The 10892-nt window shown below is 47.5% G+C and overlaps 1 pseudogene; it reads left to right on the top strand.

Moving 5' to 3' along the window:
- The first annotated feature begins 224 nt into the window (after window positions 1-224).
- LOC140407106 (mitochondrial ribonuclease P catalytic subunit-like) lies at window positions 225-1483 on the top strand (annotated as a pseudogene).
- The last annotated feature ends 9409 nt before the right edge of the window (window positions 1484-10892 follow it).

Here is a 10892-nt window from a genome sequence, read left to right as displayed (position 1 = left end):
GGTCCTGATCCCAACCTGGCGCCACTGCCAAGGCTTCTGTCAGTGTGGTAAATGTGAACTGTGGTAAAGTCCCGAACGTCTAGTAACTTGGAGAATGTTATTGTTGAATAGCACCCTTTCACTCTCAGAGAAGGTATGGTGCTGAGCTGATGTTTTGTCATAGGCTGAGGTTAAAGAGAGCAGCCCCTTCCACCACTGCTCACCATGTCAGCACAGACCCCCCCATGGCTGTTTTGCAGCGTGTCATTGGGTTTCTGCTCACACCGCACCAAGTTGCAGTGAGGCTTTCATCCTGTTATGTTGCCCCGCAGATGTGCATCTCGTCAAAAGTTTTAATGTCAACTGAGCACCAACAGAATGATGGAAGCAAGAGGAAAGCAGCAAACACTAAACAAGAAATAACTGTTCATGGGGGGGACATCAGCTTTTTCTTTCCTTTATTCACAGCAGGGCAGCTAGAACAAGTGCAGCGTTCACGAAAAGCCAAATAGGCGACACATTGGGTGATGCTTCAACAGTAGCTCAAGTTACAACAACGTCAGTTCCAATAAAGCCTTTAAAGATAGACGAGTGGAAGATATTGAAAGTAGAATGGTACAATAAAACTCGTTTTGAAGTAAACATGGTGGAACAACTATTGTCTACTCGTGATGAATTTGATGTGGCTAAATCACTTATAGTTTTTGTGACAATAGAAACTCGTACTGTTGAGTATGAACCCCTTCTTAATACTTGGCATTGTGTGCCCAAAAGCACACTCTGAGCGAGATGCTTGATTTATATGTCATTATGCAAACTAGATTCAAAGTATTGGACGTTGGCGCTTCCAGCCACTGTTGTTTCACAGCTCCAGGGTCCCAGGTTCGATTTCCGGCTTGGGTCACTGTCTGTGCAGAGTCTGCCCGCGTCTGCGTGGGTTTCCTCCGGGTGCTCTGGTTTCCTCCAAAGATGTGCAATTGGCCATGCTAGGTGGATTGGCCATGCTAAATTGCCCTTGTGTCCAAAAAAGGTTAGGTGCGGTTACTGGATACGGAGATAGGGTGGAGGTGTGGGCTTAAGTAGGGGTGCTCTTTCTAAGGGCCGGTGCAGACTCGGTAGGTCGAATGGCCTCCTTCTGCACTGTAAATTTTATGATGTTATGATCAGTGGTTTTAGTAAGACCAATCATTGGAGAGAGGCTGTGATGCTTTTAGATTCAATCAAAAAAATGATTAACCCATCACCAAGGAATTACAAAGATCTCATTATTTCTACATTCTGGCATAAAGAAGTATAAACTGCTTGAAGGTTATTTAAAGATATGGAAGGCATAAACTTAAAACCAAATGAGGATATCTTACTAGCATTTTTTGATTGTGGCAAGTCATTTTGTGATGATCAATATGAAAATAAGATGATATATATCCTTTCTTACCTGAGAGACAATCAGATTTATCCGGGGGAACATTTAATGCACAGCATTTATTCATGGTTTGAGAGATAAGTATATAATTACAGTGCCCTTTTTCAAAGTTCTGCACTGTAGGGATTCTATGATTCAATGTCAGCCACAACAAGCTTTTACATCGTGAATGGCAGCCTCTGCCACCTTTTAAAGTGGAAATAAATGAGGCTGTGTGTAGTCTTCCAGCCAGAAGTGGCAACAGAGAGCAATTCACGTGCCCTGCACGCACACTTGAAGTCAAGCAATCTCCAGGTTCAGGCTTTTGGCGCCAAATTACAGAGCAGCGTTGCTTCCATTTTCCAGCTGCAGGCAAACAAGGCAAGTGAATTGTGAAGATGAATGGTTTTCTTAAAAGTAAGAGATGGCCAGAGACTCAAACAGGCAGTTTACCTATTGGACAAGATCTCACAACAGAATCTGCTTGAGAGAGTTGCTGAGGAGAGGGCAGGACAGAGCAGTGCCAGTGTTAGCTCTGTACAGAGCTCCAGCACCTCAGGTTCACACCCTGCAAAGAAGAAACTTAACTCGAGAACAAAGCAGTATAAAGATGATTTCTTGAGGTAAAGTTTTGTCTATTGTGCCAATGCAAATAAGGATGCAAAGTCCATGTGTGTTATGTGCAGGTAAGTACTGGCAAATGAGAAGGGAAGTTTCAGATTTTGAAAGAGAAATGGTGGGTGAAAAATTCCTTTTGAGCTTGAGACCCCAGAGTTTATTAACTTCCAGCTGACTCCAAATGAAAAGGTTACATTGTTGTAGCTGACCTGTAGTACCACATTAAAAATACGTCAAAAGCCCATGAGGCTTTCAGCATTCTGGTGTAGCATCTCCCAGGGCTATCCAGTGCTGAGTAAAACAAGCATTTTATTGCTATTGTCCTTCATGAGGAACGACATGTGCGCGGTTGGATTTTCTATTTTCACAAGGTGAAGACGGCACCAAGGAAACTGGCTGAACTCTGCACCTGATACACGCATTGCCATCACCTCCATTGAACATGATTCAAGTGAGATTATGAGAACCAATCAGGTTCCGCTTTCGGATTAAAGGTAAGCAAATGTGGCTAGCACTGACCGTGTATGGCATCAAGGAGCCCGAGGAAAGCTGAAATAAAAACCCAAAATGCTGGAAAAACCCATTAAGTCTGGCAGCATCTGTGAGAGAGAAACAGAGTTAATGGACTGGATTCTCCGCCGGCGGGATCCTCCCCTTCGTCGGTAGTGCACTCACGGCCAAGGATTTCCCGAGCGGGTGCCCTCAATGGGAAATCCCATTGGCTGGCTTCAGGACGGAGGATCTCGCTGCCGGCAGAAAATGGATGCGGCGGGACGGAGATACCTGGCCAATGTTTCCATTCCGTATGACTATCAGAGCTGGACTCGAAACGTTATAAATACTGTGGCTACAAGAACAGGTCAGAGCTGGGAATCTGCAGAGAGTACTCAACTCCTGTCTCCCATAAGGCACAAGTCAGGAGTGTAATGGAATACTCTCCACTTGCCTGGATGAGTGCAGCTCCATCAACACTCAAGGAGCTCGACACATCCAGGACAAAGCAACTCGTTAAACTGGCGCTCCATCCCCCACCTTAAATATTCACTCCTCCATCATGTGTACCATCTACAAGATGCACTTCACCACTTACTAATGGCCCTTTAGGTAGCAACTTCCAAATCTGCGATCTCCACCATCAGAAGGACATGGGCAGCAGATGCATGGGCACATCACCACTTAGAAGTTCTCCTCCGAGCCACTCACCATCCTGACTCGGAAATATATTGGTCGTTCCTTCACTGTTGCTGGGTTAAAATCCTGGAACTCGCTCTCTAACCACACTGTGGGTGTACCTACACCACATGGACACTGCAGCGATTCAAGAACGATGCTCACCGCCACCTTCTCGAGGGCAATTAGGGATGGGCAAAAAATACTGGTCCACCTAGCAATGCGGTATCCTTTGAAAGAATGAAAAAACACACTAGGGCCTAAAACTGTACTGAACTGTTTTCTTTTCAGGTGCCAAATGCCCCTCCTAAATCTTCAATATGGTAGCAGGAAGCACAAACGTATTACAAACCAGAAATGACACTGCCTGCCATATTGGTGTAGGTTTGAAAGATTCATTAGATCCCTTTCATACCCAAGTAAAGAATCAAACACCTATTTGCAGTTCCATCTGCATTAATGGGTTAACAACCCAACCTCACTTTCAAACAGTGAACCACTCCCCCTCCCCGTAACACTGGGGTTCTACAATGTGCCAGCATTTCATAATTATTTCACTTGAATATTGAAAAAACTTTTTATGTATTTGGTACAATTTCAAATGGCTTGATCACTTTGGGGAACCCTTTAGTGATGTTGCGGAATTGTTGGGATCCAGGGAACCCTGTTGAAAAACACAGGATTAATGGATTGAACGTTTTTTCTGGTCAGATCCGTCCTCCTTTGAAATGTTCACATGTGCAGGTCAGTAAACTGGAGCAAGGCACGCATTAATTGGTGATGAAATTGCTCACAGTGCCAAATGGGTTTCTAGTGAATCAGCATCCAATTTTTCACGGTTCCAGTTCTTGTTTCACATCGACTTGAAAATACTGCCAAGATTTCTCATTTCAAAACAAGTAAAAGTGACAGACTAGGAAACGAGTCTCCAAAAAGAGGCCGAGTCCTGTGAACGTCAGTGGGAAGTAGATCAGTCACGGTGAAAGATTGGCTGCTGACTAGCACTGCTGTCTCGTGTTCGATTCTGGCCTTGGGTGACTGTGTGGCATTTGCATGTTCTTCCCGTGTCTGCGTGGGTTTCCTCCGGGTGCTCCAATTTTTTCCCACAGTCCAAAGCTGTGCAGGTTAGGTGGATTAGTCATGCTAAATTGCCCCTTAGTGCCCAGGATGTGCGGTTAGGTTACAGAGTTATAGGGAAGGGCGGGTTGGACGGGGGAGTGGACGGAGAGTGCTCTTTCAGAGGGGTGGGTGCAGACTTGATGGGCCGAATGGCCTCCTTCTGCACTATAGGGATTCAATAATTCTATGATTTGCTAGGAATCAGTTTCACATTGCTGACATCAATCGATTTCATGGCCATTATCTGTTAGAACATGTTCCAAAGTCAGCTCATTAATATCTCAACATTAATATCTGTGATTCAAAAGACTTATTTGGCTTATAACTCGCTGCTCACCAACTGAATCCTAAATTATCAGTGATGTGGTTAACTAGGGGAGGTGGTGGTATTGTCACTGGACTAGTAATCCAGATACCCAGGGTAATGATCTGGGGTCTGCGTTCAAATCTTGGCAGATGGTGGAATTTGAATTCAATTAAAAAATCTGGAATTAAAGATCTAATGATAATCATGAAACAAATGTCGTAAAAAAACAGATGGTTCACGAATGTCCTTCAGGGAAAATAATCTGCCATCCTTATCTGGTCTGGCCTACATGTGATTCCAGATTCACAGCAATGTGGTTGACTCTTAAACCTCCTCTGAGAGACCCATTCAGTCCAAGGTGGCTGACTCTTAAATGCCCTGTGACGTGCCACTCAGCTCCAGGGCAATTAGGGATGGACAATAAATGCCCAGTGATCACCGGGCACACATGACGGCGGCGAGGATGAGCAAGTTTTTCGGGGTAGAAGATAGATGTGCGAGGTGCGCGGGAAGCCAGCAAACCATGTCCACATGTTTTGGGCAGGCCCGAAGCTTAGAGGGTTTGGCAGGGTTTTGCAAAAGCAATGTCCACGGTGCTAGACACGCGGGTGGTGCCGAGTCCGGAGGTAGCGTTCCTTGGAGTGTCAGAAGATCCGGGAGTTCAGGGAGTGAAAGAGGCTGACGTTTTGGCCTTTGCCTCCTGGTAGCCCGGAGATGGATCCTTTTAATGTGGAGGGACTCGAAGCCCCGAGTGTGGAGACTTGGGGTCAGTGACATGGCTGGGTTTCTCAGGCTGGAGAAAATAAGTTTGCCTTGAGAGGGTCAATGTTGGGGTTCTCCCGGAGGTGGCAGCTGTTCGTCGATTTTCTCGGGGAAAATTAAAATGTCAGCAGCAGTATTCCAAAGGCGGGGGGGGGGGGGGGGGGGGGGGGTAGGTGCAATACGATTGAGGATGTACAGAAGGGGGTTGGTGTGAAATGTCTTTTTCCTACCATGTTGATGTTTATGTTATTATTGCGTTTGTTGTTGTTATAAAACTTTTGCAAATACTTCAATAAAAATATTTTTTAAAAAAATAAATGCCCAGTGATACCCACATCCTATAATAAAAAAACAAGAGTTTGCATTGTTTATATTTGCTATTGAGGCCTTATGTCGCAGTAGCGTACCAACCTCTGAGTCAGAAAAAGGTCTGACTCCAGAACTCGATGACCAAGGAAGACGTGTTTGTAACGTGAAACAGTTAGAGGATCAACTTGAAAACCCTTTCCAACAGAGAGGTCCCTGGTCAGCAATGATAAACAGAATGTTATATCCAAAGATCTTGCCACGAAAAACACTCAGTAAGAAACACTGTAATATTTGGCCAGTGGTTTGTGATCCTGAATGGATTGGCCCCTCTCTGTATGTGCTGTTGAATGTCAGCCATGGCTCCGAGTCACAAGGGGCTCCTGTCTGCTTGGCTGGGTAAAAAAGACCCCATGAGATTATTTGAAGAAGAGCAGAGGAGTTATTCCCGGTGCCGTAGCAATATATATCCCTCACGCACACATACAGCAAACAAATCTGGTCATTATCACATTGTTGATTATGGGATCTTGCTCTGCACAAATTGGTTGTAAGATCCTTTGAGAAGGGAGGCACGGTGGTGCAGTGGGTTAGCACTGCTGCCTCATGGTGCCGAGGACCTGGGTTCGATCCGGCCCCGGGTCACTGTCCGTGTGGAGTTTGCACATTCTCCCTGTGTCTGCATGGGTCTCACCCCCACAGCCCAAAGATGTGCAGGGTAGGTGAATTGGTCATGCTAAATTGCCCCTTAATTGGAAAAAAGGATTTGTTACTCGAAATTAATTTTTAAAAATCCTTTGAGACATCCAGTGGTTATGAAAGGCGCAATATAAATGCAAGAAAACAGAAAATGTAGGGAAACCCAGGATGTCAGGCACATCTGTGGAGAGTTGCATGGGTCCTGCCTGACTTGCTGCATTTTTCTCACATTTTTGTTTTTATTTCAGATTTCCAGCATTCGCAGTATTTTGCTCTGGTCAATGCAAACCTTTCTTTCTCAGTTTCTTGTTGCATCTTACTGCTTTTGTGTATTGTCTTATTTGGAAATAAATGTGACCATTGGTTTTAGCCATATTGGGTGAAATTTTAAATTTAAATCAGGTGACATGGTGGGTGCTGTGCCTGCAGCCCATCAGCCTCAGCCGGTATTTTACCAGTACCAGGCAGGTCACTGGGATCCCATCTTGTCTCACTCTTGAGTCAGTTGGGGGCTTAAGTGTCAATTAATGGCCTCTTCCTATAGCTTGGCGGAGGGGTGAGGAGAGGGGTGCCCTCACCATGTGGCCAGGTGAATCCTGGCAGCCTTGTTGAGGGCTCGGGAGGGGTGGAGGGTGGGGGTTGGGGGTGTATGAAGGGGCCTTTCCTGTTTGCGCACCTTCTGTTCAATTGGGACCTCCCCTGAAATGTGACTGCCACTCCTGCTTTCTTCCCCTCTCTGCCCTCATGGCCTTAGCTCCCCCAAGGCCCTTGCTGCAGCCTGCCAACCTGGTCCACTCATCTTTTTAATCCTACCCCAGAGACCAATGCCATTGGGGGTCGCCCTGTGGTCCCAGTGACCACTGCTCCAGAGATCTGCCAGCCATCTGATTGGCTTGTAGCTTTGGGGGCGGGGGTGGGGGGGGGGCGCTTCCTTCCAGGTGGGTGCAGATGTCTCACCCTAAACCAATTAATGGACTGAGGACCGTAAAATTAGGTGGAGTCTTCCCAGACAATTGGAGGGTGGTTTGCCCCGATTTGTCTGCTGGTGAGTAGGGCACCATTTATTTGTAAAACTCTCAGCTAGTGACTGGACTTTGTGATAGTTCCTGTGTCTGGGAGGAGACACTTCCAATGTCATTCACAGGAGCAGAAAAGCACAGGTTTCAATTCAATTGGAGACTTCATGTGCACATGGAAAGTGTTTTTTTCTGTAAACTGAAGATAAATGTTTCAGGCAAAAGCCAAACAGTAAGAGCCAGCTGGCTCTTGCTGCAATGGAAAATGGCACAATTTGAGCAACTTATACAACTGTTCCATCCCCAGTGTGGTAAATATTTACATGGCTCACAGGATTGCTTTGGATGGTGAAGGTGTGCCAGCCTACTGCAACTCATCCTTCTACAAACCACTCCTTTAAGCTTCCCGTGGGAACACTTAGCTGTTCCTTAAATTAGTTCAGTGCCAGGGTCTCACCCATTCTTCCTGGCAACCGTTCCAGCTTTTGAGTGTTCTGTAAAGTATTGCCAACATCTGTCTTAAATTTGCCTTGCTGAATTTGTGCCCCCTTTTCCTGCTGCTCTTCTCTACTGTATCTGAAAGTAGTGTTTGGATGTGCTGTTCATGCTCCATCATAAAGGGAGATGGTGGCCTAGTGGTACTATCAATGGGCCAATGATGCAGAGGCCCTGTTTAATGTTCTAGGGATATGAGTTCACATCCCACCATTGTAGCTGGTTGATTTTAAATTCAATGAACACATCTGAAATTGAAAGTTAGTTTCAGTCATATGACCAATAAACTATCATTGATTGTTAGAAACACCCACCTGGTTCATTAATGTCCTTCAGGGATACTATATGTGACTCCCGACCAACTGTACCTTGCTTGGTCGATTTTGTAGACTTTTTGAGGCCTCAATCTCGATTACACCAAACAATCATGGGGAAGTCATAAGTGTACTCTCACTTTAAATATACCATATAATAGATTCCTTTACAAATGAAAGTCAGAGGATATCAAAGATAAGACATGATATGGTTTAGTATCTGATCAAAGGGTGCTGGATCACAAGGTATTGCGTGTTTATGGTGTATAAATGACATGGGAGGGGTTTAAGGAGGGCGTTCCAGAGCTTAGGGTGTTGGCAGCTGAAGGCTGCCGCAAAAGATACAGCAAAGGGAACCGGGACTGTGCAAGGAAAATAATTTTTAAAACACATTTTTATTGGCATTTTCAACCTAACAGTATAACAGTTTGACGTGTAAGGAACATGGTATTTACAAAGTAGCAGTTCAAGTGTGTCTGATATTTACAAACCAGTTTGTGTCTTATGTACAACAGTTTTTACAAGCTGTTCCCCCTCCCCTTCCCCAGTTAGAGGCATGTTCTGTTTCCCCCCCTTTTGTTTCCCCCCACTGGGCTGTTATTCTTTGTTGTTTGGTGTAGGGGGGGGGGGGCCTGAGTGGCCGTTCCCCTCCTCCCCATGCTTCTATTTGTGACTTATTTGGGTTCCCTTCCCTTCCCTCCCCCCACTGCCCCTGTCTCTTGTGCGTGCCTCCCTTGTCTTTCTCTCTCTTTCCCCACCCCTCTTCGTAGTCACTGTTTGCCTCGAACAGGTCTTGGAACAGGCTGATGAATGGCCCCCATGCTTTGGGAAAGCCCTTGTCCGACCCTCGGATGATGTATTTGATCTTTTCCAGGTGGAAAATTCCGACAGGTCTGCCAGCCAGACTGCAGCTGTGGATGGTGCTGCTGATCACCAGCCGAGTAGGATTCTCCAGCGTGCAATTAGGAATGCAAAAGCAAGGGCGTCGGCCCTCTTCCCCATGTGTAGCTCTGGCTGCTCTGACACCCCGAAGATTGCCACTCTCGCGCACGGCTCCACCCTCACCCCCACAACAAGTAGGCTTACATTATAATGAAGTTACTGTGAAAATCTCCTATTCGCCACAGTCCGGCGCCTGTTCGGGTACACAAAGGGAGAATTCAGAATATCCAATTCACCTAACAAGCACGTCTTTTGAGACTATGGTCACTCCCCTAGCCCTCGCTCCGTAACACGAGTGAGATGTCTGTCCCACCCAGCCCTATCTTACCCTCTGTCGATCCGTCTCCTTTGTGGTAAACCACTGTGTTCTGATATTAGAGGTTGTACGGTTGAACCTGCACTACTGGTTCACCTGTGGCCCCTGCATGCTAGCTCCGCCCAGGAGGCGGGGTATAAATATGCATGGCCTCCAGCTCGCAGCCATTTCGCCAGCTGCTGTGGGAGGCCACACATCTGATACTAATAAAGCCTCAGTTTGGATTCAACTTCGTCTCCAGTCAAATTGATCGTGCCTCAATTTATTAGTATCAGATTCAGAAGATCGACCTCCGTATTAAACCAGATTGCCTGCAGCTGGATCCACACTCAAGCGACACCAGAAAGGACTTCCAGCACTGGCTAGCTTGTTTTAAAGCGTATATCAACGCGGCGCCGACCCCTGTTCCAGAGGCTCAGAAGATCCCGATATTGTACTCCAGACTCAGCTCCAAAGTCTTCCCGCTGATCCAGGATGCGCCCAATTACGCTGATGCCATGACTCGACTCAAAGAAAACTATGAACAGAAGATGAACACGCTCTTCGCCAGACATGCGCTCGCAACGCGTACTCAACTACCCGGTGAGTCAATGGAGGACTTCTGGAGGGCCTTGATCCCACTAGTTCGGGACTGTGACTGCCAGGACGTTACAGCTAAGGAGCACTCAGATCTCCTTATGCGGGACGCTTTTGTGACTGGGATTGGGTCTGATATTACCAGGCAGCGGCTCTTAGAAGGGGCCACGCGCGACCTTGCAGAGACTAAAACACTAGCGCTCTCCATGACGGTCGCCATGCGCAATGTCCAGTCCTCTGCCCCCAACCGCGTGGCCCACTCCTCCTACGCTTCATGGACCCCACACTCAGCTGCCCAGCGGGGGCGCTACCCACCCAATACACCTGCGCTACGCGCCAGCCAGTGATCCCCGGGGGGGCCCCGATGCTACTTTTGCGGCCAGCAAAAACACCCCCGCCAACGCTGCTCGGCCCGCGCTGCCCTTTGTAAGGCCTGTGGGAAGAAGGGCCACTTCGCTGCGGTGTGCCAGGCCCGCTCAGCGGCCGCAGTCTCCCCCAACCCCCCGGTCACGGACAATCGGCGCCGTGATCCGCCTCCCTCCCCAGGCCATGTGCGACCAAAAGGCGCTGCCATCTTCTTCTCCGCGCAACACGTGTGTTTCATGGGCGCCGCCATCTTGCTCTATCCCCGCAACGTGCGTTCCATGGGCGCCACCATTTTGTAACCGCCGGGATCTCCGGGCGCCGCCATCTTGTCCATCCCGCAGCACTTGGACACCAACGGCATTCCAGGACCTCAACTCAACGGCCGCCTCACTACCCGACGATCAACCACTTCTCGCCTCCAATCGACCAGTCCCGACCACATAACCTGACCAACACATCCACCAGCGTGAAAGTCAATGGTCATGTGACCTCCTGCCTACTGGAC

This window comes from Scyliorhinus torazame, chromosome 2 (assembly GCF_047496885.1).
Source record: "Scyliorhinus torazame isolate Kashiwa2021f chromosome 2, sScyTor2.1, whole genome shotgun sequence".
In the NCBI taxonomy this organism is placed as follows: Eukaryota; Metazoa; Chordata; class Chondrichthyes; order Carcharhiniformes; family Scyliorhinidae; genus Scyliorhinus; species Scyliorhinus torazame.
The sequence above is the reverse complement of the archived record's forward strand: the minus strand, read 5'-3'. Positions and strand labels throughout refer to the sequence as shown.